The sequence below is a fragment of the Zea mays genome, chromosome 7 (genome assembly GCF_902167145.1).
Source record: "Zea mays cultivar B73 chromosome 7, Zm-B73-REFERENCE-NAM-5.0, whole genome shotgun sequence".
NCBI lineage: Eukaryota > Viridiplantae > Streptophyta > Magnoliopsida > Poales > Poaceae > Zea > Zea mays.
Window position 1 is genome coordinate 89,868,953 of NC_050102.1, and position 26,774 is coordinate 89,895,726.

A 26,774-nucleotide genomic window follows, 5' to 3' on the forward strand; every position below is an offset into this window, starting at 1 on the left:
GAGCATATTGGCCCCCTTCTGGCTGCTGGCCTTGTTGCATCGGTGGTGGAGGCGGAGGCTGTTGCTAGGAAGCTTGAGGTTGACTTGACGAAGCAACAGAGACTGCAGGGTGGTTGCCTACATATTCTGGGATGTAAGGCGAATGATACGAAGCGGTGTGCATGATCTGCTTTGGCTGAGCCTGTTGTGATGCAGCTTCGGCTATCTCCTTTTGCTTCTGGATAGTAACATGGCACATCCTAGTGGTATGGCCCTTGTTTTCACCACAGAATAAGCAAAATATTCTCCTTGGTTGATCTCCAAATCTTCCGCCGAAGCCCCTGGCGCCTCTGCCTCTTGGAGCTGGCGGCCGGAAGGAGCTTTGCTGTTGCCCCGAAGCCTGTGAGGAGCACTGTGGCCTTTGCTGCTGACTCCCCTTATCATCATTTTGAGCAGAGTTGTGAATTGACCTAACGTGCCTCGGATAAAATCTTCCTCCGAAGCCCCTGGTCATTTCGGAAAACCTGAAAGCCTCCTCCCTTCTTTGACGAAAATCATTGTCGGCACGAATATACTCATCCATCTTCTGGAGCAGCTTCTCCAAAGTTTGAGGAGGCTTCCTAGCAAAGTATTGAGCTGAAGGTCCTGGCCGAAGTCCCTTGATCATGGCCTCAATGACAATTTCGTTGGGCACTGTAGGTGCCTGTGCCCTCAAACGCAAGAACCTTCGGACATACGCCTGAAGGTATTCTTCGTGATCCTGGGTGCACTGGAATAGAGCTTGTGCAGTGACCGGCTTCGTCTGAAACCCTTGGAAGCTGGTTAACAACATGTCCTTCAGCTTTTGCCATGAAGTGATCGTTCCTGGTCGAAGGGAGGAATACCAGGTTTGAGCAACACTCCTGACAGCAATAACAAAAGATTTTGCCATGACTGCAGTATTGCCACCATACGAAGATACTGTTGCTTCGTAGCTCATCAAAAACTGCTTCGGGTCTGAATGGCCGTCGAATATGGGAAGCTGAGGCGGCTTGTAGGACGGAGGCCAAGGTGTAGCCTGCAGCTCAGTGGACAGAGGAGAAGCATCATCAAAAGCAAAATTTCCATGGTGGAAATTCTCATACCAGTCATCTTCGTTGAAGAAATCTTCCTGATGAAGGTCTTTATGCTGAGGCCTTCGGTTCTGCTCATCTTGAGTAAGATGACGAACTTCTTCAGAGGCTTCGTCTATCTGCCTTTGCAGTTCAGCTAACCTGGCCATCTTTTCCTTCTTCCTCTGCACCTGTTGATGAAGCATCTCCATGTCTCTGATTTCTTGGTCTAGCTCATCCTCTGGCAGTGTCGGGCTGACAGCCTTCCTCTTCTGGCTTCGGGCCTCCCGAAGGGGGAGGGTCTCCTGATTGGGGTCCAGCGGTTGCAGAGCTGCAGCCCCAGTTGCTGAAGCTTTCTTCGGCGCCATAGCGAAGGTTTATGATCGCCGAAGGTGTTCAAAACTCAAAGAGTGGAAGTGAGTTCACCGGAGGTGGGCGCCAATGTTGGGGACTTGTTCTCAAATGCTATGAGTTAAGAACAAGGCAACACAAAAAATGTTAAACGTTAAAGTCCTTCGTCCTTCGAAGCATTATTTCCCTTGGGGATATAATGATTTTCAGACGAAGGTCATGAAGGACATACCTTCATAAACACAACATATAACAATGAAGAAGAAAACATATGAAATATAAAGGATAACGCAAATGATTATGTATATATTATTAACTCATTTCCATATTATTATTATGGGAAAAACAGAGATGATATCAAATTACAAATGTACCTTTGGCTTAAAAGAAGGTAAAAGTACAAACGTGACGCGAAAGCAAATGTCAAGTCCGCGTGAACAGTACGGGGGCACTGTTCACCTATTTATAGGCACGGGACACAGTCCATATAAAATTACACCCATGCCCTTTACATTTGGTAGTAATTCTATAGTAATCCACCGAGGTCTGAATAGCCTTTTCATCTTTAAGTCGGTTTCCTTTTCTGCTGTCACGCCGAAGCTTTCCTGCCCGCATCTTCGGCGCTGTATCAACCTTCGTATTGTTTGAGCTTCTCCTACTGTGATGTCGATTCGAGTCCGAAGATACCTGTTCATTATACTCCAGAAACACTGTTAAATCATGTTTTTGAGGACCTTCAGAAGCCGAAGGCCCCCAACAAGGACATCACTTCTATACATACAATGAATGGACCGATAACACGATCGCGTGCACGATAGCTAAATCTCCAGGTACGTTCTACCCTAGTCAATTGTGTTTCAGAGCTTACGCTTGGGGCCATGGATGTTTTGATGATTAGGAACCTTAGAGAGGATCAGCAAGGACTTGTGAAAGGCCTAGGTGTTGAGGAGGAGCAGCAAGGGTGACACAACAGGAAGGAGATCAAGTCTGACTCGGTTGCGACTCCATCTCGGGTTCTAGGACCAGTCTGCACTAAAATGGACGCCCAAGATGCATCCGGACTCTGATTGCGACGGACTTGATATGGTTAGAAAGATAAGGAGATTATCTAACCAACACAACTGGTTCCACCCTAAAATTCGTTCGGAGTCAACGGGAATCGTCGAAACAAGTCAGTGTTCATATTCTGTTTTGGTGCTGCGACACCGTCTGTTGGGCCGTTGGGCCGTGTATCGCGTTGGAGCCCATTAGGGGCGAGTCCAGGGGTCATGCACGCCCTAATACTCTATTTATTCAGTAGCCGCCGCCACATTAGGGTTGGGTTTTGCTTAAGTTTAGATCTGTCAAGAACAGTCGTCGTAGATCGGTTTGTGAGACCCCAACTTGTGAGCTTAATCATTCATCCGCAATATTCTAGATTGTGTTCTTTCTTGTTCTTGCTTGTGTCTTCGATTTTCAGGCAAGAATTAGCCCTCGTGGTGAGGTCAATCGCGCAGCGTACAGTTGATAACCAGAGGAGAAGTGGTTCTGCGATTGCGGGGTTCTAGTCGTGTTGATTGGAAGCCGGATCGTCTGTGTGACATCTCCACCAAATCGATAGTTATCTTCACCTGACGGAAGATCGGGCACCAGCACCTACAGCACCTTCTAGTGGTCGTTCTTCGGGTATTGTTTGCCACTGCTGTCATGGGATTGGTCACATGAAGAAGGATTGCCCGAGTCAGCGAACATACATTGCTACGGATGATGGCTACATTAGTGCTTCCGACGGTGAGGGTGACGATGATGATTCCAGTGATGTTGCTGCTAATGATGATGCCATGCTTGGTGCTGATGCTACGGTGAACCTTCGAAGCATCATGGTGCAGCGTGTTCTTAGTTCTCAGCCTGAATCATCAGAGAAGCAGCAACGCAATAATTTGTTCCAGACTTTCTTCTCCATCGAGAATCGGTGTGCACGTGTTATTATTGATGGTGGAAGCTGCAATAATTTGGTGAGTTCAGATTTGGTCAAGAAGCTTGGCTTGACCACATGTCCACGGCCACATCCATACCACATTCAGTGGATCAATGATTCAGGCAAGGTTAAGGTAACACACATGGTACATGTGCATTTCTCCATTGGTATGTATTCTGATTATGCGGATTGCGATGTAGTACCTATGGAAGCTTGTTCTCTTTTGTTGGGTAGACCTTGGGAATATGATACTGATGCATGTCACCATGGTAGGAGTAATACATACACTTTTAGGCATAAAGATAAAAACATTACTTTGCTACCTTTGACTCTTACTGAAATTGTACAAGCTGATAAAGATAGAGCTGCAAGTACCCATAAGGAACCAACTAATGAGACAGAAATTCAACAACAAATTAAATTGAAAGCTCCTGTCATGCTTGCTACTAAATCTGATCTTCTTGAAACTCATGCTACTGATGCTTGTTGCTATGCCTTGGTTTGCAAAGATGCTTTCTTTTCTATTGATGATATTGCTAGCACTTTGCCTGCATATGTGACTAACCTTTTGCAGCAGTTCCGAGATGTTTTTCCCTCTGAGTTACCTCCAGGACTTTCTCCCATTCGTGGGATTGAGCACCAGATTGATTTGATTCCTAGAGCGAGCTTGCCTAACTGTGCTGCTGGACCATTTAAAATTTCAGATTTAAAGCAATATTTGGAAAAGAAGATGAGCTTGAGTCGAGGGCGACTCCACTTCAAGAGGGGGAGAATGATGAGGACATGGATGTGTTTCCCTCTGAGATACCCCCTGGATTACCACCTGAGTTGCCTCCAGATTTTCGGGTTAGTCCCACCTTTAACATTTGAGATTTAAAGCCATATATGGGTGACGAAGATGAGATCAAGTCGAGGACGACTCCAATTCAAGAGGAGGAGGATGATGAAGACATCACTTCTATACATACAATGAATGGACCGATAACACGATCGCGTGCACGACAGCTAAATCTCCAGGTACGTTCTACCCTAGTCAATTGTGTTTCAGAGCTTACGCTTGGGGCCATGGATGTTTTGATGATTAGGAACCTTGGAGAGGACCAGCAAGGACTTGTGAAAGGCCTAGGTGTTGAGGAGGAGCAGCAAGGGTGCCACAACAGGAAGGAGATCAAGTCCGACTCGGCTGCGACTCCATCTCGGGTTCCAGGACCAGTCTGCACTAAAATGGACGCCCAAGATGCATCCGGACTCCGATTGCGACGGACTTGATATGGTTAGAAATATAAGGAGATTATCTAACCAACCCAACTAGTTCCACCCTAAAATTCGTCCAGAGTCAACAGGAATCGTCGAAACAAGTCAGTGTTCAGATTCTATTTTGGTGCTGCGTGTTGGGCCGTGTATCGCGTTGGAGCCCATTAGGGGCGAGTCCAGGGGTCACGCACGCCCTAATACTCTATTTATTCAGCCGCCGCCACCACATTAGGGTTGGGTTTTGCTTAAGTTTAGATCTGTCAAGAACAGTCGTCGTAGATCGGTTTGTGAGACCCCAACTTGTGAGCTTAATCATTCATCCGCAATATTCTAGATTGTGTTCTTTCTTGTTCTTGCTTGTGTCTTTGATTCTCAGGCAGGAATTAGCCCTCGTGGCGAGGTCAATCGCATAGCGCACGGTTGATAACCAGAGGAGAAGTGGTGCTGCGATTGCGGGGTTCTAGTCGTGTTGATTGGAAGCCGGATCGTCTGTGTGACATCTCCACCACATCGATAGTTATCTTCACCTGACGGAAGATCGGGCACCCCCGTTCCTATCAGGTACTATGTGTGAGCACTATATTACATATGACTTCCTGTCGTGTTGGTTTTGGTGGTTTTTCTCACGACCTATCTATGGGGTAATGGCCCACCCGAGAATCGGGGAAGATAACATGCTAATGTTGGGCTTGATGGTTTAGAGGTTTCAACTAACATCCTGGTATAGAATTCTCTGGTACAAATGAACTTGCCTGGCATATGCTGCATTTTGTTTCACAATCTTCATGAGAACCTAAAGTTGTGGGCATGTAGAGGATCATGTTTAGGCACGTGGACAATGCATCGTCTGAAAGGCCTATGTTTACAGTACCAATCCGCTCTCCCAAAGCAAGCAACTTCATCAAAGCAGAGTGTCACAAATCATATAACTACTTGGACATACATAGCATGACAAATAGAAACTGCTTACTGACCGAAGATAGAGAAGAGGATGAAGTAATGAAGGAAATCAGAAAAATGCATCGTGAGAGTAAGGGGTCAGACATCCATCCTCATTCCTTTGTGCCTATCATTGAATATGAAATAGTTCTTCCTCCATGTCCTCAGAGTCCAAAGCTAAATGCCTGAATCAACTGCCTTGTTCTACCAACAAGGTCTCGCCAAACCCCGTTGATCAATGATCAGCACCATATATATAATAGGAGAACACAAGTGATCTGGAAAATGTCTTACGACGGTTACTAATCAAATTAAAAAGCAGGAGTCAAGTTAGAAATCTTTCATCTGATTCATTGCTCGTTGTTTGATTAATGACACTTCCAGCCATAATAAGGTAAGGGTAAAGGCATTATTTTATAAGAACTGATTGCTCCATACTATCATGAAACATCAATACCACTGTTCTGTCAAGTAAAAAAATCAAGCTCTGAAACTCATGACACACAAAGAACTGAACACACAAAGAAGGAACTAAAAACGCCACATGGCACACAGTTTGAAGGCTAGTGCGCACGCACAAGCTCCCTTTATTCATCTGACGAGGGATTTCATAAAACAGTGAACAAATAAGAACCCTTAGGCCACTTACCCCTTGTTTGTCAGGGATGGTGTAGTGCTAGATTAGCAGCTTCACCATCCCATCGATCAATGTCTCCGATGTCGCGACGAAACCCTACGCCAACACCACAGCAGATTAGACACGTCCACCGCCACGACGAGGTGAGAGTAGAGCAGAACCAAGAGGTCAGAGGGAGAATCGAGGGGGCGTACCTGGGTGTCAAAAAACTTAAGAATCAGACGACCTACTGCAGAGGTGACAACCTTTTCTATACATGACTCGAGGAAGTTATAAAAAATGAAACTTTGCTTCTGCCCTGGTAATTGTACAATTTGTCAAGGTATCTGCTGTCATATTTGATATGAGTCAAATCATATATAAACAGAGTATTGCACCCTTTTTTTGATCATATAGCAAATTTAGCTATATTAAATGGTAACAAATATGATTTGCAAATTGTGTAAGAAGTACAAACGGATCTAGTGTAACGTCCTGAATTTGGGGGTAGAATTTTTTCTTCCTTTTTACTCACCAAATTTAGGCGTTACTCTCTTTTCTCTTTCATTTCACTCCTTCCCAATTTCAAAGCGGTATAGCGACTGGTGTCCGTATTGCGTGTAAATAAAAACCTAAGTTGTCATGGGTGCTGCATCATGCTGAGGCATATTTCTTGTCTGATATCGTGCTTAATCACGTGTTTTGCTTAGTCTCGTTTTGGATTTCATTTTGCGGTGGGTTTCCGATCTGCGGTTGTGCGTGTCGTGGGATTTTGACCCGCAACGCGACCCAGCCCGGCTCGGCCTGGCCTAGCCCTGGCCCGCGCGCCCCTGGCGCCCTACCCCTCCCCATGCGCGCCTCCCTCTCCCTTCTTTTCCTTTCTCTCATTCAATTTTCCCGCGCAGCAACCTCCTCTCCTCCACCTTTCTCTCTCTTCCTCGTGGTGCCCTAGCTTTTGGAGATGATGATCGCCGGATTTGGACCCCGAGGTGAGCTTCCCTCCCCTCTCCCTCTCTCTCTTCCCCTCCCCCTCCCCTTCTTTCTTCCCCGCGCGGCCTCCCTGCACAGCCCCCTCGGCGTTCCCCGGCGCGGCCCCTCCCCAGCGCGGCCCCTCGGCGCCCCCGACGTGGCCCCCCCGGTGGCGTGGCTCCCCCAGCCCCTGCACGCGGCCCCCTGGCTCCGGCGGCGCGGCCCCTCGGCCCCCTGCGCGCGGCTCCCGGTGCGCGGCCCCTGCCTTCGGCAGCGTGGTCCCCCGGCGCGGCCTCACGCCCCCGGTTCGCACAACGCGTTCCCGCGTGTGCGGCCCCACGCCCGCGGTGATTGATTTTTGGTCTTAATTAATTTTAAACTTTGTTTAGTTAGCGTGATGCATCGCGCGCTTCGTCGCGCGACGAATTTATTTAATTTCAGATTATATTAATGTGCTGCGTCGTGCAACGATCCATTTAAGTTTCAGATTGTTTAATGTATGGTGTCGCGCGTCTAGTCGCGCGACGTTTCATTTTAAATTCAGTTTGGATGACGTATGCCGTCGTGCGCTTCATCGCGTGACGCTTGACGTTATTTTCATAATTAGTTTAAGTGTCTCGTGGCGCGCTCCGTCGCGCGACGAGTCGATTCGTTCTTAATTCAGTCTAGGTATTGTGTCGCGTGTTTCACCGCGCGACAATCCTTTTAATTTACTTTGATCTGTTTATAATGATTAAACAGGGAACATGACTTTACCCTATGCTTAACGCGATGGCTAAATTAATACTATTCCGTTTAGACGAGTTCTTCGATTTATAATTGCGTAACATGATCACTCTTCGACCGTAGCCTCGACCGTTACTCTCTCTTTCTCGCTTAGTCGTAGGTGTGAGCCCTGCGCCGAGTGTCTGTTTATTTATAACATTCTATTGTTTGGTGTACTGTTCTTTTGTATTAAATGTGTGGAATGTATGTTTGAATTTGTATAGATAACAGTCAGTTGGTGGAGTCCAAAGGAATTGCAGGAGAAGACCCTGAGCAGCAGCTGGTTGGTGAAGGTAAGTGTCCCTTGAACCATCTATGTCCTACTCATTCTTATAATTCACTCCCCGTATTTACACGGTTTATACCTAAGGATTGACAAGCTTTGGTTTATCTTGTCCTTGTTTACCTATTCTGGTTGGGTTATTTTGGTTTAGCCATATGCTGGTGCTCCACATTAATCAATGAACATGATGAGATTATCTATGATACGCTGTTTTCCCTTTTGATCATGATGATATACTGTGACATTTAAGGGGACTCGAGCTGTTTCTCGAGCGCCTCTCCGTAAGGACTGGTTCATTGGATGACCGCCCGGGAAAACAGTGCAACCATGAGGGTGGAATGGGACGCCCTTAGCTGAATAATTAGAGGACTGGGGTGTAGTTCGCTTCGCCGTCGTGCCGTTAATGGGGCTCAGTGTATGCGGCTCGCTCTGCCAAGGTTGGTTTGCCCCTTGGGGAGGAGTGCGGTGCATTTAGGAAACCTAAAGGGCGGCTACAGCCTCAGGGAATCTTTGTAAAGGCTATGTAGTGAAACCCTGCCTGTTCACCTTGGTAGTGTTTAAGGGTTTGATCAGCCCGAGGCAAGAGGGAATCACGACTTGTGGGTAAAGTGCGCAACCTCTACAGAGTATTATAAAACTGATATATCAGTCATGCTCGCGGTTATGAGCGGCCAAGGGAGCTCCATTGATTAGAGATACTTGATCAGAGATGTTTGGTTTACAGGTGGTGATGAGGATGATGGTTTTGGTTATGACTATGGTAATGGTAAGTGGTATACTTTTCGTTTGGAAAGGGTACATTGGGTTAATAACTTGGTTAAATGCTAAAACCTAGCTTTCTACTAGTAATAATAATCTGACCAACTAAAAGCAACTGTGTGGGTTAGCGGCAAACCCCCAGTCGGCTGCCTGTGAAGGTCGTGTGTATCTACATTTCTTTTCCGCACTTTGATAATTGTTAAAGACTATGTGGATGTCTCGGACATCATGATGTAATCGACCTATTATACCTTCTTTTATGTTATTATTTGAGCACTTTGTGATGATGTCCAGTTATGTAACTGCTGTGTACGTGAGTTGTTGATCCTGGCACGTACATGGTTCGCATTCGGTTTGCCTTCTAAAACCGGATGTGACATAGGTGGTATCAAAGTCATGCTGACTGTGCGATCGCTAACCTAGAGTAGAATGGTCGTTCTAAGGGTATTAGACCCCTATTATCACCTTGACTTTGGTATCCCTTCAAAAGTTGGTCATATCGACCAAACCTATGTTCTACTATATATTATACCTTGCTGAAAAACTGTTTTATTCTAATTCCTAATTTTATGGTTTACTTGCTGGTCATATTAGCTCTGTTCTCACTCTTTTGCTTACGATATCTTTTGTAGATGGCTTGTATTAGACACACTGCACGGAGGTCTGTCATTCCTTTCTTGCCTTCTCGTCTCGCAGAGTGTCCGCTTCGCCGTCTGGTGACTGGTCAGTCTAGCTATTTGGAGAGGCTGCACCAACGCTTGCACGAGGAGCAGGAGCGTCGGTGACAGGAGCTGGAGCAGCAGGGCTCTTCTTTCTCACTTCAGCAGGAGGTAGAGTCTGTGAGGAGCTGCTCTCCTGTGCCCCGCTGGAGGCACCCCCTGCACCACCACTGGGCGTCCCGGCCACTAGAGTAGCTGCTGGAGGAGACCCCGACGATGGAGGCGACGACAGCAGCTTGAGCCACAGCACCGACCTTTCGGAGGGATGGGTTGCTCGACCCATCACTCGTGACGCCGCTCGTGGGTGTCACTTTTACGATGAGCTCGACACCCTGCTATGCCAGGCACTTGACCGACGTACCTGGTCCATCGAGTATCACTGTGTTGTCTTCCAGCATAGTCACGGGGTTTACCCGGACCGCTGGGAGGCGACTTGTTTGGTGCGCCGTCCGGAGAACAGTCTCCAGGGTGCGGAGGTTTGCTCAGAGCACTACTCTATTTCTAAGCAGGACTCAGCTAAGGCGGCCATGCAAGATGCTGCACGACGTGCGCTTTCACACTACTTCTCAGTGCTCGGTGGGGTAGCTGATGGTCTTAACCTGAAGTATTACCCCTGCCGACCATCTGGCAGCACAAGAGGTGTGGTTGTCTCACCTCTTGGTGAGGACAATCCTAGGTTGAGCAGCACAGTCAACCTAGCCGCCGTGCTAAACATGGAGCTGGACCATGCTTTAGATTAGCTAAGTAGGGCTCATGCTGAGATCACCCAGTTGCAGGCTGAGCGCGCGGAACATCGTCACCTAGAGGATGGTTCTCCTGCCCCCGTCGGGACTCAGCACCCGTACCGCTCACCTCAGCGTGGACACCATGCTTATGGTAACCCCGTCTGCAGGACCAGGATAAACTTAGAACCATAGATCATCAGGGTCGGATCATGTAATTAATGTTTAAAAATAGAAGTTATAGTCTTAGTCTTAGTCTTACTCTTGGTTAGTCTTAGTTAGACAGGGTAGTTTGCTTATCCTGTGTTTTTATGTTTGTCATGATGAACAATGATGGATTTGGATCTTTGTAATGACTGTCGCCAGAGTGTGGGTATCCCCCTGCACTTTGGTTTACCTGTTAAATGCTAATAAAATTATTTATCTAGTTGGGAAGCCATTTTATTCTACTTTCCTCTTTATTTGAGAAGTTGTGTTTGCCTGTGTTGGGAGTCAGTGAAGATGTTCATCTGTTCAGAATTGTGGAAGGATTCTATACTCTTTTCTTATGCTGCAACTTGCAAGATCAGTTCTGATATGTGATTGCATTCTGCAGATGTCAAACAATAGGCGCAGAGGAGGAAGGCGTGCTCAGTAGGAGCAGGCAGCACCGTAGGATGAGGCACCCCAGCAGCAGCCGCCACCACCGCCCCCAATGACCATTGAGCAGATGTTCCTAATGCAGACTCAGGCAGTTCAAGCCATCGGTCAGACTCTGGCCGCCATTCAGCAGCAGCAGCAGCATCAGCCCCCACCTCAGCCTCAGATGCCCAGAGACAAGCGTGCTAAATTCATGAGAGGTCATCCCCCAGTGTTTGCTCACTCTTCTGACCCCATGGATGCTGAAGATTGGCTGCGTACCATGGAGCGGGAGTTGCACACCGCTCAATGCAATGACAGGGAGAAAGTTCTGTATGGTCCCCGTTTGTTGAGAGGAGCAGCTCAGTCTTGGTGGGAGTTCTACCTCGCCACTCATGCCAATCCCGACACTATCACCTGGGAGGAATTCAAAGACAATTTCCGTTAGTACCATGTTCCCGCAGGTCTGATGACAGTGAAGAAGGAGGAGTTCCTGGCGCTCAAGCAAGGGCCTATGTCTGTCAGTGAGTACCAAAACAGGTTTCTGCAGCTGTCCTGCTATGCTCTTGAAGACGTCAGTACAAATGCCAAGAGACAGTATCGTTTTTGAGAAGCTTAGTCGACCCCCTGCACTATCAGCTGATGAATCATACCTTCCCCACCTTTTAGCACCTGATCGATAGAGCGATCATGACATAGAAGAAGCACAAGGAGATGGAGGATCGCAAGCGTAAGATTGGTGGACCTCAGCCTAGAAGCAGCAATCGCCCCCATTTCTCAGGCAACTCGCCTCAGCAGTTCAAGCAGAATCAGTGTCCGCCTCAGCAGTAGTTTCAGAGGCAGTACCCCCAGCACCATCAGCAGAATCGCCAGAACATTCAGTCAAGAGGAGGTCAATTCCAGAGGCAGAATCAGCAGGCACCTCGCCTCCCTGCCCTAGCAACCAACCAGAGTAGTCAAGCAGCCCCAGTCCAAGGCGAAAGCAGAGCATGTTTCCATTGTGGAGAGCAAGGCCATTGGGTGATGCAATGTTCGAAGAAGGCAGCCCAGCAGTAGTCAGGCCCTAGTGCCCCAGCAAAGAAGAATGTGTCCCATCCTAGAGCAGGCAACCGCTCCTAGACGCGCTACAACCATGGGAGACTGAACCATTTGGAAGCCGAAGCAGTTCAGGAAACACCCAGTATGACAGTAGGTACGTTTCCAGTCGACTCCCATATTGCAGAAGTGTTATTTGATACTGGAGCAACACATTCATTTATTACTGCATCATAAGTAGAAACACATAATCTTCCAATAACTACCATGTCAACACTCATTCAAATCGATTCAGCCGGTGGTAGTATTCGAGCCGATAGCATTCGCTTGAATGTAAGTGTGGAAATAAGGGGGATAGTGTTTCCCGCTAATCTCATAGTAATGGGTACTCAGGGAATAGATGTCATCCTAGGGATGAATTGGCTAGATAATTACCAAGCAATTATCAGTTGTGATAAGAGGATAATTAAGTTGGTGTTCCCACTAGGAGAAGAAGTGGTAGCCGAGTTAATCTCACCTGAACCAAGGAAAGGAGGTTGTCATCATATGGCTGTTGATAGCAAGGATCTAGATTCATTCGAGATTATCAAGGTTGTGTCCGAATTCCCAGATGTGTTCCCGGAAGACTTACCAGGTATGCCACCTGAGCGGAAAGTTGAGTTTGCCATAGAGCTTCTTCCTGGCACCGCCCCCATTTCTAAAAGAGCCTACAGAGTGTCAGGACCAGAGTTGGTTGAACTCAAAAAGCAGATCAATGAGCTGTCAGAGAGAGGTTATATAAGGCCAAGCACCTCACCTTGGGCCGCCCCTGTCCTATTTGTGGAGAAGAAATATGGCACTAGGAGGATGTGCATCGATTATCGAGCTCTAAATGAGGTCACAATCAAGAATAAGTACCCCTTGCCCAGAATAGAAGATCTGTTCGACCAGTTGAGAGGAGCTAGCGTGTTCTCAAAGATAGATCTGAGGTCAGACTACCACCAGCTCAGGATTCGACCTTCAGACATTCCGAAGACGACATTCATTACCAAGTATGGGTTATATGAGTTCACTGTTATGTCCTTTGGTTTAACGAATGCACCAGCCTTCTTCATGAATCTGATTAACAGTGTATTCATGGATTATCTTGACAAGTTTGTGGTGGTATTCATTGATGACATTCTTATATATTCTCAAAGTGAGGAAGAACATGTGGATCATTTGAGGATGGTATTGCAGAGATTGCGAGAGCACCAGCTGTATGCAAAGTTGAGTAAGTGCGAGTTCTGGATCAATGAAGTCCTGTTCTTGGGTCACATAATAAACAAAGATGGATTGACTGTGGATTCAAAGAAAGTGGCAGACATTCTGAACTGAAAAGCGCCAACAGATGCCCGAGGAATCAAGAGCTTCATTGGAATGGCCGGATATTATTGGCGATTCATTGAAGGGTTTTCGAAGATTGCGAAACCGATGACAGCTTTGCTAGGCAACAAAGTTGAGTTCAAGTGGACCTAGAAAAGCCAAGAAGCCTTTGAAGCGCTGAAAGAGAAGTTGATTACAACGCCTGTCTTAGTCTTGCCTGATGTGCACAAGCCATTCTCGGTGTATTGCGACACTTGTTACACTGGTTTGGGATGCGTGTTGATGCAAAAGGGAAGAGTTGTGGCCTACTTGTCCCGACAGCTGAAGGTTCATGAGAAGAATTACCCAATCCATGACCTAGAGTTGGCAGCAGTGGTTCATGCACTGAAGACATGGAGGCACTATCTGTATGGGCAAAAATGTGATGTTTACATAGACCACAAGGGTCTGAAGTACATATTCACTCAGTCAGAGCTGAATATGAGGCAATGAAGATGGTTAGAGTTGATCAAAGACTATGAATTGGAGATTCATTACCATCCAGGCAAAACAAACGTAGTAGCAGATGCTTTGAGCAGGAAAAGTCAAGTCAATATGATGGTCGCTCATCCGATGCCTTATGAGTTGGCCAAAGAGTTTGACAGGTTGAGCCTCGAATTTCTGAACAGTATGCGAGGAGTAACAGTTGAGTTAGAGCCCACTTTAGAGCGGGAAATCAAAGAAGCACAGAAGAATGATGAGAAGATCAATGAAATCCGGCAACTAATTCAAGAAGGAAGATGGAAAGATTTTCGGGAGGATGCAGAAGGTGTGGTATGGTTCAAGGACCGTTTGTGTGTTCCCAATGTCCAATCCATTCGGGAGTTGATCCTCAAGGAAGCTCATGAGTCAGCTAATTCTATACACCCTGGAAGTGAGAAGATGTATCAGGATCTGAAGAAGAAATTCTGGTGGTACGGAATGAAAAGGGAGATTGCAGAGCATGTGGCTATATGTGATAGTTGTCAGAGGATCAAGGCAGAGCATCAGAGGCCAGCTGGATTGTTGCAACCGTTGTGAATTCCTCAGTGGAAATGGGATGAAATCGGGATGGACTTCATAGTCGGATTGCCTCGTACTCGAGCCGGCTACGATTCCATTTGGGTAGTGGTGGACCGCTTAACCAAGTCAACCCACTTCATACTTGTCAAGACTAGCTACAACAGTGCAGTATTGGTGGAGCTATACATGTCCTGGATCGTTTGTCTTCATGGTGTACCAAAGAAGATAGTGTCAGACAGAGGAACGCAGTTCACCTCTCATTTCTGGTAGCAGTTGCATGAAGCCTTGGGTACACATCTGAATTTTAGTTCAGCTTATCATCCACAGACCGATGGTCAGATTGAAAGAACTAATCAAATCCTTGAAGATATGTTGAGAGCTTGTGCGTTGCAAGATCAGTCCGGATGGGACAAGAGGTTACCTTATGCAGAGTTCTATAACAACAGTTACCAGGCCAGCTTGAAGATGTCACCATTTAGGCGCTTTATGGAAGGAGTTGTAGAACTCCGTTGCAATGGGATCAGCCTGGAGAAAAGCAAGTGTTTGGACCAGATAGTTTGCTCGAAGCTGAAGAGAACATCAAGATGGTTCTGGAGAACCTAAAGATAGCGCAATCAAGGCAGCGAAGTTATGCAGACACCAGAAGAAGAGAGCTAAGTTTTGAGGTCAAAGATTTTGTCTACCTAAAAGTATCGCCCATCAGAGGATTCAGAAGATTCGGAGTCAAAGGCAAGCTAGCACCCCGCTATGTCGGTCCGTATCAGATTCTCGCAAAGCGTGGAGAAGTGGCCTATCAGCTTGGTCTGCCATAAGGTTTGTCAGCGGTGCATGATGTCTTTCATGTGTCTCAGTTGAAGAAGTGTCTGCGTGTGCCAGAAGAGCAGTTGCTAGTGGAAGGTCTAGAAGTCTAGGACTTAACCTACATAGAGAAGTCAGTGTAGATTCTTGAGACCACAGACAGAGTCACCTGGAGAAAAACTATTAGAATGTGCAAATTCAGATGGGATCACCACTCTGAGGAAGAAGCAACCTGGGAGCGTAAAGATGATTTGATGGCCAAGTATCCTGAACTCTTTGCTGGCCAACCTTGAATCTCGAGGGCGAGATTCCTTTAAGGGGGATAGGTTTGTAACGCCTGAATTTGGGGTTAGAATTTTTTTCTTCCTTTTTACACACCAAATTCAGGCGTTATTCTCTTTTCTCTTTCGTTTCGCTCCTTCTTCCCAATTTCAAAGCGGTATAGCAACTGGTGTCCGTATTGCGTGTAAACAAAAACCTAAGTTGTCATGGGTGTTGCATCATGCCGAGGCATATTTCTTGTCTGATATCGTGCTTAATCGCGTGTTTTGCTTAGTCTCGTTTTGGATTTCGTTTCGTAGTGGGTTTCCGATCTGTGGTTGTGCGTGTCGTGGGATTTTGACCCGCGACGCGACCCAGCCCGGCCTGGCCCGGCTCGGCCTGGCCCAGCTTGGCCCAACCCTGGCCCGCGCGCCCCTGGCGCCCTGCCCCTCCCCATGCGCGCCCCCCTCTCCCTTCTCTTCCTTTCTCTCATTCAATTTTCCCGCACAGCAACCTCCTCTCCTCCACCTCTCTCTCTCTTCCCCGTGGTGCCCTAGGTTTTGGAGACAGTGATCGCCGAATTTAGACCACGAGGTGAGCTCTCCTCCCCTCCCCTCTCCCTCTCCTCTTCCCCTCCCCCTCCCCTTCTTTCTTCCCCGTGCGGCCTCCCTGCGCAGCCCCCTCGGCGCTCCCCGGCGCAGCCCCTCAGCGCCCCCGGTGCGGCCCCTTGGCCCCCTGCGCGCGGCTCCCGGTGCGGCCCCTGCCTTCGGCAGCGTGGTCCCCCGGCACGGCCTGCGCGACCTCACGCCCTCGGTTCGCACAACGTGTTCCTGCGTGTGCAGCCCCACACGCGCAGTGATTGATTTTTGGTCTTAATTAATTTTAAACTCTGTTTATTTAGCGTGCTGCGTCATGCGCTTCGTCGCGTGACAAATTTGTTTAATTTCAGATTCTGTTAATGTGCTGTGTCACGTGCTTCGTCGCGCGACGATCCATTTTAATTTCATATTGTTTAATGTATGGCGTCGCACGTCCAGTCACGTGACGTTTCATTTTAAATTCAGTTTGGATGACGTATGCCGTCGTGCGCTTCGTCGCGCGACACTTGACGTTATATTCATAATTAGTTTAAGTGTCACTTGGCGCGCTACATCGCGCGACGAGTCGATTCGTTCTTAATTCAGTCTAGGTATTGTGTCGCGTGTTTCGCCGCGTGACAATCCTTTTAATTTACTTTGATCTATTCATAATGATTAAACATGGAACATGACTTTACCCTATGCTTAACGTGATGGCTAAATTAATACTATTCTGTTTAGACGAGTTCTTCGATTTATAATTGCGTAACGTGATCGCTCTTCGACCGTAGCCTCGATCGTTACTCTCTCTTTCTCGCTTAGTCGTAGGTGTGAGCCCTGCGCCGAGTGTATGTTTATTTATAACATTCTATTGTATGGTGTACTGTTCTTTTGTATTAAATGTGTGGAATGTATGTTTGAACTCGTATAGATAACGGTCAGTTGGTGGAGTCCGAAGGAATTACAGGTGAAGACCCTGAGCAGCAGCTGGTTGGTGAAGGCAAGTGTCCCTTGACCCATCTATGTCCTACTCATTCTTATAATTCACTCCCCGCATTTACACAGTTTATACCTAAGGATTGACTAGCTTTTGTTTATCTTGTCCTTGTTTACCTATTCTAGTTGGGTTATTTTGGTTTAGCCATATGCTAGTGCTCCACATTAATCAATGAACATGATGAGATTATCTATGATACGCTGTTTTCCCTTTTGATCATGATGATATACTGTGACATTTAAGGGCACTCAAGCTGTTTCTCGAGTGCCTCTCTGTAAGGACTGGTTCGTTGGATGACCGCTCGGGAAAACAGTGCAACCATGAGGGTGGAATGGGACACCCTTAGCTGAATAATTAGAGGACTGGGTGTAGTTTGCTTCACCGCCGTGCCGTTAATGGGGCTCGGTGTATGCGGCTCGCTCTGCCAAGGTTGGTTCGCCCCTTGGGGAGGAGTGCGGTGCATTTAGGAAACCTAACAGGCGGCTACAACCTCAGGGAATCTTGGTAAAGGCTACGTACCCTACCTATTCACCTTGGTAGTGTTTAAGGGTTTGATCGGCCTGAGGCAAGAGGGAATCACGGCTTGTGGGTAAAGTGCGCAACCTTTGCAGAGTGTTATGAAACTGATATATCAGTCGTGCTCGCGGTTATGAGCGGCCAAGGGAGCTCCATTGATTAGAGATACTTGATCAGAGATGTTTGGTTTACAGGTGGTGATGAGGATGATGGTTTTGGTTATGACTATGGTAATGGTAAGTGGTATTCTTTCCGTTTGGAAAGGGTACATTGGGTTAATAACTTGGGTAAATGCTAAAACCTGGCTTTCTACTAGTAAAAATAACCTTACCAACTAAAAGCAACTGCTTGACTAAACTCCACATAAAGCTAGTCCACTACAGCCAAACGGGACATATTGCTGAGTATGTTGATGTGTACTCACCCTTGCTTTACACACCAAACCCCCCCAGGTTGTCAGCGTTGCAACCACTGCTCAGGAGAAGATGAAGTCGTGGAGGAGGACTTCCAGGAGTTCCAAGAGTACGATGAGTTCTAGGCATGGGTTAGCGGCAAACCCCCAGTCGGCTGCTTGTGAAGGCCGTGTGTATCTACGTTTCTTTTTCGCACTTTAATAATTGTTAAAGACTATGTGGATGTCTCGGACATCATGATGTAATCGACCTATTATACCTTCTTTTATGTTATTATTTGAGCACTGTGTGATGATGTCCGGTTATGTAACTGATGTGTACTTGAGTTGCTGATCCTGGCACGTACATGGTTTGTATTCGGTTTGCCTTCTAAAACCGGGTGTGACATAGAGCTATGCCTTCTTGCTTTACTTGGAGTGCTTAAGGATGATTTGAAGACAATTTTCAGCCACTCATAGGTTATGCTGAAAAACAAATATATATTCGTATGCTTTTCATGTGAAGAAATACCAGAAAGGACAAAATTAGAGCACATTTTTGCCTTATATTTCAATCACCTCCTCGTATGTGCAATAATTAGTGAAACAAAAGTAGTAATTACTTTGAATAATATGAACGATGGCAAAGAGTATTTGTGTGTTGTGATATCTTAAAACTTAAGCTATATGCCACTTTACTATGTATTTGTGGAAGCTTCAAATATTTATGGAACCACAAGATCTCGTCATCCATATTGTCGTCTCTTGAGATGACACAGCTCCTTCACCGAATGGTCGATAAACACCTACAAGATCTTCGAGCCTTTCCTGCTTCTAGAGCCTCGCGCAAGATATGGTTGTAGATATGGTTTCCTCAACATTTGTGACCTCAATTCCACCACCATTGTTATCAAATATTCATCTAGTTTTCCATGTTTCCCAACTCAAGCACTCAGTGGGTTCCCAAGGGGTTAGTTCAGTGTTACTTGACATGTCCATTCCTCTTCAGATACCAGAACAGATGCTTGACCAACGTGTTATGACTCGAAGAGGAAAGTCTATCCAATAGGTTCAGATTCACTAGTCAACTATTGATGATGCCTTGTCATCCTGGGAAGATGAGGAAGCTCTTTGTGCTCGTTTTCCAGCGGCACCAGCTTAGGGACAAGCGGCTTCTCAAGGGGAGGAGAATGTCAGAAGACTACTGTTGTCATGACAGGAAGAAGGGAACGCGGGAAGGAAGAAGCTAGAGGAAAGGGTTCAAATGATGGGTCGTCACACTCGTAGTCCTAATCTCCGAGTTAAAGGACCAGAATGGATTGAGTAATGGGCCTTAGGCCGTAGCTGTAGCAGCAGTATAAAACCAAGCTTGTACTCACAAAGAGAACTAAGAAGAGAAATATAGAACCATTCTGCTCCTCTGCCTACCTGTATCTTCTCTATTTTGTTACGTCATTCTTCTTCCTAGATGAGAAGTCGATGAACCCAGGTGCGGCGTTCGTTGACAACATGTTACCTGTTTGATAGCATGCTTGCTGTTAAAATCTATTTGACATGATGGTAAGAACAGATATGTTGCCATTGGTCTAATTTGGCTATCCTATTAAGAATTGATATTGTAGACTTGATCTTACAATTTGATTGAGTTTGGTATATTCCAATGGTGCTAAACGGGTATGCAAAGATAGTGGTAAATGAAGTTGAGGCTTATTTGCTCGTTCAAAAATTGCCTAAGTAATGTTTTGTTGTTGTTTAAATCATGATTGGTTCCCTATTGTTTAAATCATGTGCTCAGTCTAAGCATCAGTTGTAAATCATGTTGTAATACAAGCCCCTTGTATTATGTGCTCCACAGTTAGGTGGAGTGCTGCAATGTCTATGGTTGTTTAAATCCTGATCGGTTCATTGTTGTTTAAATCATGTGCTCACTCTAAGCATCAGTTGTAAATCATGTTGTAATACAAGCCTCTTGTATTATGTGCTCCATAGTTAGGTGGAGTGATGCAATGTCTGATGTTTTTGTTGTTTAAATCCTGATTGGTTCCCTCTCGTTTAAATGAGTTATAAATCATGTTGTAATACAAGCTGTTGCATGGGCAGAGCTCTTGTAGATAAATAAAACAACAGCCAACACAACCAAAAACTCAATCCATGCAACCAAATAGGAGTCGGCTTGGTGCCATATTAAAAATAGTGAACCAAACATGTGCCCATTAAATGTTGGCTGATTTGGTACAACCAACCAAACATGAAAGCAAACTTGGCACTTGCATCCACATATGTTGGGTTTGGACTAGGCTCTACCCAGATGAGCAACCAATCAGGTGGTTTAGGTACAGGATTCCAAGATGTAAAATCCTCTTTTGTTTTTAGGAGAGAAAATATAAGAATAATCAGAGTAAAGCATCAATAGATGAGGAAAGATCAAGGAAAGTTTAGAAAGAATCAGAGTAGCAAAGGTAAGTGGGTAATGGATTGACTAGATCTATCTAGGTTACATCCTATAGTCAACATTACTCTGATACCACTTCTTTCACACCCGAATTTAAGGACGAATCCAGATGCATCTCAAATGTGTGATAGGATCAAGTCTCACACATTTGACGACTCATGGTACAGAAATCAATGTCACATCTTTATTACTTAATACAGGTTCTGTACAAAATAACTAAATATTATATACCATATGTTGATGATCCTCCACCATTATAGTTGACTGGGAGACGACGATCTAGACCTCTTCGAACTCATCGCAACATCCTTCATGCTCCTCCAGCGGTACCTGTTCTTGACTTGACGTGATTATAGCAAGGGTGAGCTCTCATACAGTCATCGATCAACAAGTGTGGGGAAAAAGTGTATGAGCTCAATTGTGGTTAGGGCTCATGTGTAATGTAAGGCTTACCAAGGAAAATAGTTAAGGATGAGCATTGCTTTTAATTAAGTTGGTCAAAATTTTATTAACAATCACTAAGTATAAGTAAATATCAACCCAACTAAATACTTGATCTATATAGAAATACCATATAGAAATCACATAATGCAATGCATGACAGGTTAAGTTTAATCTCATAAATTACTCATGTGAGGGTCCGAGGCGCTCATGATCATGAGCACGACTTATGTATCAGTTTTACACTCTATAGAGGTTGCACATCCTTACCCCAAGTCGTGTTCATTTTCGCTCGGAGTTGTACGGACCCTTAAAAACTTCCAAGGTGAGTTAGCGATGGTTCACTACGAGGCCTTTACAAAGTTTCACTAACTTGAGAAAAACCGCTATGGTTTCAGGCAGAGGGGGTATAGGAACCCCTCGTCCGAAAAGCTACCATAGGCAGTTCGACCTGAGAACCTCCCTATACTTGTAGCAACTCCTCCCTGCTTGTCCCTTTCGGATAAGGTAATCTCTCACGAGCATACCTAATTAATCAGCCAAGGGCATCCCATTCCACCCTTGTGGTAGCACTGTTATCTCGAGTGGTCGTTCTATATTCCAATTAAACAAAGTAATCTTAACATGTATAGCTAACCAGCAATAATAAACCATAATAGAACATGATCACGAATCATAAACAACATTAATCCCAAAATCATGTAGAGCAATAACAAGACTACCCAATAATTTATTTGTATGCAAGGTGTGGGGTAAACAAAACTAGGTAACCTATTAGGTCTCATCAATTTAACCTAAGCATGCCATGATGATTATCAGAAACATAAACATTCTTAGGTTAAAAAATGTGATCAAGGAAACAACTTGACTTTTACTTGCGATTCCAAATGCTTCTCCAAAGTTTAGGCTTCAGATTCCTTGTAACCTCACTTCTATTCGTAGCAATACATGCAAATAAGCAAATAATGGATACAATAACATTACACCAAACCATGGAAACAAACTTCGAGATAATAATCTACACGTCGCTACGAGATCGTGGGTTCGAGAACCACTAAAAAACGGAGTTAAAATGTAGGAGATATGATTTATCTAAGTTTCCTATACATTTTTGCATTTATTTTACACCTAAAATGATTTCCAAGAATAATTTCAATTAAGAAAACAAGAACTTGGGCTGCGTCTAACAATTTCTAATTATTCAGGGTGCAATTCATAAATTTTAGGACCTAGATTAAATATTTCTACGTGTGTCTGGATCGCGGGTGTAGGAAACGGGTGACGCCTAAGAGGGGGGGGGGGTGAATTAGGACTTCTAAAACTTTTACTAAACTAGGCCACAATTAAATCCCTAGAGCAGAACCTATGCAAATAATCAAAACTAGAATGTGCAAACTAGGTTTTGTCTAAGTGTTGCTATCTCAACCGCAAAGGCTAAGTTTCAATCTACACTAAATAAGTATGACTACAAGATTGAAACTTAAATGCTTAATATAAATGCGGAATGTAAAGAGCTAAGTAGAGAAGCAAACTCTCGTGGATGACGCCGGTATTTTTACCGAGGTATCCGGAACCACGCAAGGTCCCGACTAATCCTCGTTGGTGCCCCTACGCAAAGGGAAGCCCACGCGAGGGCCAAGCACCACGGTCGAGTAACTCCGTAGAGAGCCACGGGCCTTCTCCACGCGCAAGTGGTGCTCCGCTTCCGGCTCCTCTCGGACGCTCCCCGTCGTCTCCACTATCGAGCTTCCGGCCGAAACGCCGCGGGCCTCGTTCCCTCCGGTACACGGTGGCAGCCGTGACACAAACGCGGTTGTCACGGTCTCGCAAGACTCTCGCCCCACTCGGTACAATTACAACGACTCACGCAAGAGCCGAGGGGTTGTGAGGTTTATCTAAACTCACTCAACAATCTAGGGTTCACCTAGAGCAAGCGCTAAAGCGGTCTAACTAACCTAAGCACTTCGCAAAGCACCTACGCTAATCACCGAGTGATTCTATTAAGCACTTGGGTGTTTGAGCTCTTGGAAATATGCACTATGTGTCTTGGTATGTTGCTTGGGCTCTCACACTTGAGAATGGCCGGTTGGGGTGGTATTTATAGCCTCTACACCCCAAACTAGCCGTTGGACAGAAAGCAGCAGCTTTCTGTCGTCGGGTGCACCGGACAGTCCGGTGCACCACCGGACATCCACTGTGCAGTGTCCGGTGCACGCCACGTCAGCCGACCGTTGGCGCCTGTAGCAGTCGACCGTTGGATCCGACCGTTGCCGTCTGCCCGTGGCACACCGGACAGTCCGGTGCTACAACCAGAGAGCGCCTGTCTGCGGCCTCTCTGCGCAGACTGTCCGGTGCCTCACCGGACAGTCCGGTGCGCCACCAGGCGCTGGCTGACAGCCCTTATCTTGGATTTCTTCGCTGATTTCTTCGGGCTTCTTTGTTCTTGAGTATTGGACTCCTATGCATCTTTTTATGTCTTCTTTTGAGGTGTTGCATCCTCATTGCCTTGGTCCAATTCTCTTCGCATCCTGTGAACTACAAACACAAACACTAGAAAACTTATTAGTTCACGGATTGTGTTGTTCATCAAACACCAAAACTCAATTAGCCAAAAGGCCCGGGGTCCATTTTCCTTACAATCTCCCCCTTTTTGGTGATTGATGACAACACAACCAAAGCAAGCAAATAATACAAGTATTTGAGTGAAAATATTCAATCTACTTGCTAAGATGCATGATTGTCCCCACAATGTGATATTATGGACTTAAGCCTCCCCCTAACTCCATAATTCACTTACTTCCTATTTTTGGACCAAATAACCAAAACCACTTGAAAAAGTCATTTGGAGATATAAAATTTTAAATTGGTGGTGTTTGGTGTTTGATATAGTTTTCATTGCTTTGGTCCCTAAACTTCTCCCCCTTTGGCATCAACCACCTAAAAGGAAGACATTAAAAGCATGTAGGAAGTAAATAAAAGCTTGCCCTCATCAAGAATTGTATCAAATGATATCACTAGAAGGATATTAAATTAAACTATGTGAATGATACCACTTGAAGGAGTCCTCAAAAGATTACTCCCCCTAAATGAGTTGTCTCCTCTACTTAGGAAAAAGCATGTGAAAATTAGAGGTGCAAGACATGATTTGAAAAGACTAACTTCCCTTATGCATAGGTAACAGAATATGAGTTAACTACTTATGCATTTTTGGCAACATGGAAGCATATGATATGAAATATAGTCTAATCAAATATTGGAGAAGACATGTAAATGATACTGAATGTAGTCTCAAAAGATACCAATTGAAAGTCAATGGTGAGCTTGAGAGACATGAGAGTTCTTGGAGATTTTGCAGTGGAAGATTGTTGTCTTTCTCCGGGGACCTTATTTTCCTTACAATGAGACTATCACATGAAATAGACTTGAAAAGGTGTTAGTCTCAAAGTATTAGATTATAGAGTAACCTCCCCCTAAAGGTGTGCATACAAGTTTTGAATACTTGTAGGAGACATGCACTTTGATTTGATATCAAGAGGGGCAAATTATCCATAATCCTTACTTTGGCACATATAAGTTAAATGATACACTTTGTAGAGATCAAAAATTTTCAATTGATGCATCATTTACTATGGAGTTATATAAAAGCTATGTGCCATGCTTAAATAAACATTTTAAGCCATGTAGGTTTGCTTAAGTATATGAATTAAGAACAAGCACTCCTACCATATGATTTACCTAGTATGCATGATTTTAAACAAGAGTACTTAACAAATGTAATACTAGGCAAGGAAGGTAAACTAGATAAAAGATAAATAGATACGCATATCTAAAAACGAAGAATACAATAAAGCTAGTTACCTCAGTCATGGGTGGGAAATTTGGGTCCAAAGTTTTCACTAACCCACTTGGCAATAAACTTGATCTAGTATGATGTACCCCATGTTATACATCCCAACTTTGCCAAGTCTCCAAATTTCCCGAAGACCTTTGGTCCACTCACTTCCCTTTCGAGATCCAAACCTTCTTGGTGCTTTTCATGGTTGAAATTATCTCCTTTGGCACCCAGATGCGTTTGGCCCCTTTTCTTTGTTGGCTTGCTTGTTGGCCTTGATTGCTATCACCTTTCCATTCTTTTTCTTCTTGATCAAATATGGTATAGCATCCTTTTTGTTCACCTTTTTGATGTAGGTGTTGGAGATTTTACTTGATGGCTTTTGCTTGAGCTTTTGCCTTTGTTTATCCCCGGTCATCGCCTTGCATTGGAAAGACTTGTGGCCTTCCATGTGGCATAGCCTACAAATCATAGTTCCTCCCTCTACAGGCTTGTTCACTCCCGTAGTGGTGTTATCCTGTGGAGGTCGGATTTGTTTGGCTTTGCCTTTCTTGTCATACAAAGCCTTGCCAAGGCGAGCCACTTCTTGCTTTAATTGTTCATTTTCCTTTGCAACCTCATCCGAACATGTCTCTACAACAATATTCTCAACAACGACTTGGTTGCAGGGGTTAGAATCATCAATTAAATCAAAGCAGGAAGTAAAAGCATCTTTCTTAATTATTTCAGTTATTTCAACTAAAGATGCTGCTGGGGTGCTACCAATGTTTTCTAGCTTAGTAGTTAGCTCATTATTGTGTATGCTAAGAATTTCCATTTTCTCTAGCAAATTTTCAATAGCTTCTTGGGAGCTAGCTAACTTAGCCTTAAGTTTTTCATTCTTTTTAATAAGGCTATCATCGGTAGCAGTGGATGGAGCACTAGATTCTAATAGCTCAATTTTAGTTGATAGCTCACTATTTAAGTTTGCAAAAGTTTCAAATTTTTCTAGCAAACCTTTGTAATCATTTTGAGAGCTAACCAACTTATTTTTCAAAGTTTTAAGTTGAGCTTTTTGCTTAGTGCAAACATCCTGGAAAAATTCTATGGCTTCCGCAAGCTCTTCTAGAGAGGCCTTTCCCTCACCTTCATCATCACTACTACTTTCATCACTAGAGGATGGAATGCTTTTGTTACCTCTTGCCATAAGGCATTTGTGTGATGACCGTGATGATCGTGACGAGGACCGGTGGCTGCGCGTCCTTGGAGGTTCATCTTTACTTGAAGAATCATCCCAAGTTCTAACACTTGTGAGCGCCTTGCCTTTGCTCCTCTCCTTTTTGGGTTTGGCCATATTTGGACAGTTGTCCCTGAAGTGGCCCTTCTCCCCACATGCGAAGCATCCTCTCTTCCTTTGCTTTTTCCTGTCAATGTTAAAGAGAAGATCCTCGACCTGCAGGGGCACACCCATTAGATTAATCTTGCGGATCATCCTCATTACCTTTCCGACGCGTCGGATTGTTTCTTCGTCCTCGGAGGATGATGTGCATGGTTGATTATCTTCACCATCATCACTTTCTTTTTCTTCCTCTTCTTCACTTGAGGAACTTGGAGTGGGAGCCTTCTTTTTGCCCTTCCTTTCATCACATGCAAAAGCATATGGCTTTGAGGAAGTTGGCTCCTCTCCCCGACTCATTTTTCGCGACATCTCAAAGGCCGCGATTTTCCCAATCACAATGGTCGGGGTCATGTTGCTCAAATCCTCCATTTTGTGAAGGATGGTGATGATGCTCCCATATCTTTGTTGTGGTAGCAGGGAGATAATCTTCCTCACAATGTCCGCATCACCTAGCTTATTAATGCCAATAGAGTTGAGCTCATTGATTATTAGATTCAAACGAGAATACATGTCTCTAACAAGCTCATCATCTTTCATGGCAAAAGAATTATACTCATTTAAGACTAGGCAATGTTTTTGCTCACGGACATTGGATGTGCCGTCATGGAGCTCATGCAATTTTAGCCAAATCTCATTAGCAGTTTTCAAGGTAAATACTTGATTGAAAATATCCATGCTAAGAGATTCA